Source organism: Sturnira hondurensis, unplaced genomic scaffold (assembly GCF_014824575.4).
Source record: "Sturnira hondurensis isolate 20B ecotype Veracruz unplaced genomic scaffold, ASM1482457v3 Scaffold0006768, whole genome shotgun sequence".
Lineage (NCBI taxonomy): Eukaryota > Metazoa > Chordata > Mammalia > Chiroptera > Phyllostomidae > Sturnira > Sturnira hondurensis.
This window is the reverse complement of record NW_028079399.1, coordinates 10,552-16,152: the sequence shown is the minus strand read 5'-3', so window position 1 is coordinate 16,152 and position 5,601 is coordinate 10,552. Positions and strand designations below refer to the sequence as shown.

At 49.2% G+C, this 5,601-nt stretch overlaps 1 pseudogene; it reads left to right on the top strand.

Annotated features, from left to right (window-relative positions):
* Nucleotides 1-512: 512 nt before the first annotated feature.
* The window catches only part of LOC118990025 (ferritin heavy chain-like), a 9,643-nt pseudogene continuing 4,554 nt past the window's right edge, over nucleotides 513-5,601 (top strand).

The following is a 5,601-nucleotide window of genomic DNA, read 5'->3' as shown; positions in this document are numbered from 1 at the left end:
TCAAATTCTACTCTCAGACCTTTAAGAGAAGAAAACGGCAATATATAATAAAAACGTCTCCTATAGAAGGAATTCGAGGACAGATAAGGTCCTTGAAACATAGACATACTCTTGCAAAATTGAACACATTAAATGTCAAGAGGTCAGAACAGGTTCTCCCGGTCTCACCCAGGCTGTGATGGAAGCTGGAATGTGCCGCTGGTGCACTGCCCACCTGTACAATCGCACATACGACCCCCTCTTTGCCCCTCCCACCCCCAGTGATCTTCCTAGCACCCTGTCCTGAACACTCGCAAGAATTGGTCACTTTATCTGCCTTCAGGTCCCACCTTCCCTTTTCCGGTTCCATCTCAGAGCCAACCACCAGTCGCCTGCTGCAGACGCTGGAGCACCACCCCTCTGCAGTGCCGCTGACTCACCTGGGGACTCTCGGAGGCTACCAGGCAAGTCCAGCTCCCGCTTCCACGACTTCTTCCCTGTGCTGCCCCCACCTTGCACCTGCGCTACCAGACATGGCGACCGCACTGCCACCCTGCCATGTGGGTCAGAGCTGCCACCCCGAGTGTGAGGCCGCCATCAACAGCCAGGTCAACTTGGAGCTGTACACCTCCTTCGTGTACGTGTCCATGGCCTGCTACTTCGACCGTGGAGATGCGGCCTTGAAGCACTTCAGGCTGTTCTTCCTGCAGCAGTCGAAGAAGGAGGTGGACCTCGCGGAATATCTGTTGGAGCTGCAAAACTGGCATACCGCCAACCTGGGTCATTACAAGTTACAAGATCACCATCTGACTACACAGTCTTAAGTATTAGTGTTTGCATGAATTAATGAACATAAACATTTCAGGTAAACCTGATTATCCCTTTATTTTAATCCCTGCCCAACACCATGCTTCATTACTTCCTTAGGCATAAGGAGTATCACGGTTTTCATACTCTTTTTATTATACTTTTACTGTGCACATGCAGCCAACTGAACCAGGGCCCTGTCGGATCTCACCCTCTCGTACCTATATTGTTTATTAGGGGAGGTTGATTCTGCCTTTCCCAGAGTCCTACACACTACATTCTCCCTCCATCCAGGATCCCCCACAGAATGCCTCTCCCTCCATGCAGGGTCCAGGGAATACCACTTCCCTCCATCCAGGGTCCAAGGGGTAAGTCTTCCCTCCATCCAGAGCACATGTGGCGAACATAAGGCCGGTGGACTGTACCAGGCCTTCCACCTTGTTTTGATCCAGCCAGGCCCCTTGTATATACCCGACGGATGCACTCAGCCCTGGTTTAACAGTTAGGGAGTACTTACATTTATACAGTCCTGAAATTATGTGCAGCCCATTCAAGACAACCCTCAGGCTGATGTGGCCCCCTGGTGAAAATGAGTGTGGTACCCCTGATCTAGGGTCACACAGACTACCCTCTCCCTCTGAGGTCCCATGGAGTACCCATTCCCTCCATCCAAGGTCCTGGGAATGTCTCTTCCCTCCATTCAGGGTCACCAGGATCCTCCCTCCTTGCATCCAGGGTCCCGGACATACCCCCTACCTCTATAAAGCAGGAGGGGTATACCTCCTCCCTGCATCCAGGGTCCCACACAAACCTCTCCCTCTCCCCAGAGCCCCATGGGATGCCTCCTGCATCCATCCAGAGCCTCAGGGAATAACTTTTCCCTCCATCAAGAATCCCAGGGACTACCTTCTCCCTCCATCCTTTCTCAGTCCCAAGATATGTCCTTCCCTCCATCCAGAGTCCAGGAATTACATCCTACCTCCATCCAGGGTAGCAGGGAATAGCCTGTCGCTCCACTCAGGGTCCCAAGGAATAATCCCACCCTCTATCCTGGATCCATTTAATACCCCCTTCTATCCAGGCTCCCAGGAGACATCCCCTCCGCCACCCATGGAGATCTCAAACTGCACAGGGTGGGGCATGGGTGTGTTAAGAGACTCCTGCACACTTATTTTAAAACAAAACGTGACGGTTTACACACATGACCCAATGAAACTAGTTTAGTTATTTAATAATCAGTAACTTTAGGAAGTAATGACAACATTCAACAAAAAAACTTAACTGAACATTCCGTAGGACAATATGGCAATAGGCAGGCTCTGTACGGTGACCAGGGCAAGTCACCCCGGGGCTGGCTATGGGGAAGGCAGTCCAGGCTCAGTTCTTGCTGCTGCCCAGAGTGAGCTTGTCAAAGAGGGACTCTGCCAGGCTATCTTCCGCGGCCCCCAGCTTGCGCAGGTTGGTCATGTGCTCCCCCAACTCTTGGATGAACATTGCTTGTCCNACATATCTTGGGCCTCTGAATGGATGGAGGGAGAAGGTATTCCCTTGAGGCTCTGGATAGATGCAGGAGGCATCCCATGGGGCTCTGCACAGAGGGAGAGGTTTGTGTGGGACCCTAGATGCAGGGGAGAGGTATGCCCCTTCTGCTTTATAGAGGTAGGGGGTATGCCCGGGACCCTGGATGCAGGGAGGGAGGACCCTGGTGACCCTGAATGGAGGGAAGAGGTACTCCCAGGACTTTGGATGGAGGGAATGGGTACACCATGGGACCTTGGAGGGAGAGGGTAGTCTGTGTGACCCTAGATCAGGGGTACCACACTCATTTTCACCAGGGGGCCACATCAGCCTCAGGGTTGCCTTGAATGGGCTGCACATAATTTCAGGACGGTATAAATGTAACTACTCCCTAACTGTTAAGGCAGGGCTGAGTGCATCTTTAGGGTATAAACAAGGAGCCTGGCTGGATCAAATCAAGGTGGAGGGCCTGGTACAGTCCACCGACCTTATGTTCGACACTTGTGCTCTGGATGGAGGGAAGATTTACTCCTTGGACCCTGGATGGAGGGAAGTGGTATTTCCTGGACCCTGCATGGAGGGAGAGGCATTCTGTGGGGGATCTTGGATGGAGGGAGAATGTAGTGTGCAGGACCCTGGGAAAGGCAGAAACAACCTCCCCTTATAAACAATATAGGTACGTGAGGGTGAGGTCCGACCGGGCCCTGGTTAAGTTGGCTGCATATGCACGGTAAAAGTATAATAAAAACAGTATGAAAACCGTGATACTCCTTTCGTCTATGGAAGTAGTGAAGCATGGTGTTGGGCAGGGGTTAAAAATGAAGGGATAATCAGCTTTACCGGAAATGTTTATGTTCATGAAATCATGCATACACTAATAGTTAAGCCTGTGTAGTCAGATGGTGATCTTGGAACTTGTAAGGGCCCAGGTTGGTGGTATGCCAGTTTTGCAGCTCCAACAGATATTCCGCGAGATCCACCTCCTTCTTCGACTGCTGTAGGAAGAACAGCCTGAAGTGCTTCAAGGCCGCATCTCCAAGGTCGAAGTAGCAGGCCATGGACACGTACACGAAGCAGGTGTACAGCTCCATGTTGACCTGGCTGTTGATGGCGGCCTCACACTCGGGGTGGCAGTTCTGACCCACATGGCAGGGTGGCAGTGTGGTCGCCATGTCTGGTAGCGCAGGTGCAAGGTGGGGGCAGCACAGGGAAGAAGTCGTGGAAGCGGGAGCTGGACTTGCCTGGTAGCCTCCGAGAGTCCCCAGGTGAGTCAGCGGCACTGCAGAGGGGTGGTGCTCCAGCGTCTGCAGCAGGCGACTGGTGGTTGGCTCTGAGATGGAACCGGAAAAGGGAAGGTGGGACCTGAAGGCAGATAAAGTGACCAATTCTCGCGAGTGTTCAGGACAGGGTGCTAGGAGGATCCCTGTGAGGGGGTGGGGGGAAAAGGAGGAAGTGAGGACGTGGATTGTACAGGCGGGCAGTGCACCAGCGGCACATTCCAGCTTCCATCACAGCCTGGGTGAGGCCGGGAGAACGTGTTCTGACCTCTCGACATTTAATGTGTTCAATTTCGCAAGAGTATGTCTATGTTTCAAGGACCTTATCTGTCCTCTAATTCCTGCTATAGGAGACGTTTTTATTATATATAGCCATTTTCTTCCCTTAAAGGTCTGAGAGTAGAATTTGAATCTTTGGTAAAATTCTCTTGTTTTCTGTGTTATATCTGGGTTCCCCCTGCCCAGAAATAGTTCTGTGTATTCCTTGCCTTTTCTCTTTAATCTTGCTCAGACATTTGTCAAACCTGTGAGTTAGCCATAACGGACTCATGTGGTCAGCCCAGGTAAAGAGTAGGGGTGTGATCTGGCCTTGTGAGGTGCATTTCACTGCAGGGCTTCTGCTGTATGGGAAGGCGGGAGGGTGCTGAATTGCTCAGTGGGGTTTCCTTTGAGGATACATGCCATGGCTTATAGGCAGCAGAGGGACACTCCTTTTGAACAAAATAAATATGATATTTCTGACATTGTCAGACTAATACTTTTCTTTTAGGGTTATGTGTCCTATTGTTTCCCTCCTCTGCAGACCTGCAATTGTCTTAAGGTCTTTTGCGGTGTTTGGAGTGTAGTTTTGGGAGAGTAAGGAGTCAGATACCACATTTTTATAAAATTCACCTGTGTAGCCATCCTGTTCAGGGCTAGTTTTTGTTGGGTTTTTTATTTTTCTTAATTGAGTGGTTTGATTTTCTAAGTTGTAAGGCATGTATTCAAATTTCCAGTTTCTTCCTGATTCAGCTTCAGAAGATTGTATGTTTCTCCAAATTTATTAATTTCTTCAAAATTGTCAAATTAGGTGACACATACTTGTTCATAATAGTTTCTTTTGCTACTTATGCAGCTTAAACACAGATATTATTGTAATAGTCTCATTATATTAGTGGGGAGGTGATCAGTGCCCCCTGTGGGTAAAAACACCTAGTGTGCATGAATGAGTCCACATGCCAGGACTGCCAGCACTGTCTTTAGAAAGGCCTGCTGGAGAGGTTGGGCCTTGGGCCTGCTATCTGGAACTTTGATTTGGGGAGTGTTCCCCCCATTCCTAATTGATAAGAATGTCATTGTGCCTAGATTGGGTAAACAATAGAATTTACACTGAACACATGTTTGTTGTTTTGTGTATGAATTCCTGGTGCTTGCTAACGCACGTGTGCCTACACACCCAGCCCCAGATACAAACTGGAGCACTGGGTCTATAAGGGCCTCACAGTTATCTACATGATGGTTCCACTTGGACCTCCAATTTGCATCTAATGGATTCCATACATAATATGGGGCCATACAAAACATGGCAGTCCCACTCCTGGACAAAAGTCCTCAAGTTAAGAAACAGTGCTACCATCAACCCAGGTATTCAGTTCTAATCACCACAACCTAGATTGTTTTCCAAATCTCTCATTCTTCACCTTTGGCTCATAAGCAGAGCTTATTGGCACATCCAATCCATGTGAAATTTCCCCACATTGCTTCTTTTTCTCAGTCACCACCATAGTTCAACCCCCATTGCCTTTCACCTAGACCACCTACAAGATCTCCTAACCGGCCTCCAGCTTCAGCACTCCCTGTTCCTCTACATTCTTGAAAGCACTGAGTCACTGATAACATGCAGGGGAATTCATGCTACTTCTATTCTGTGCCAGGCATTTGACTCTCAGCCTTGTCTTTGTACTTTTCCTATGTAGATATTTCATGTCTGAGAGATCATGTGCTAATGGATGAAAGAGGACAACTGAAGCAAAAAAAAAAA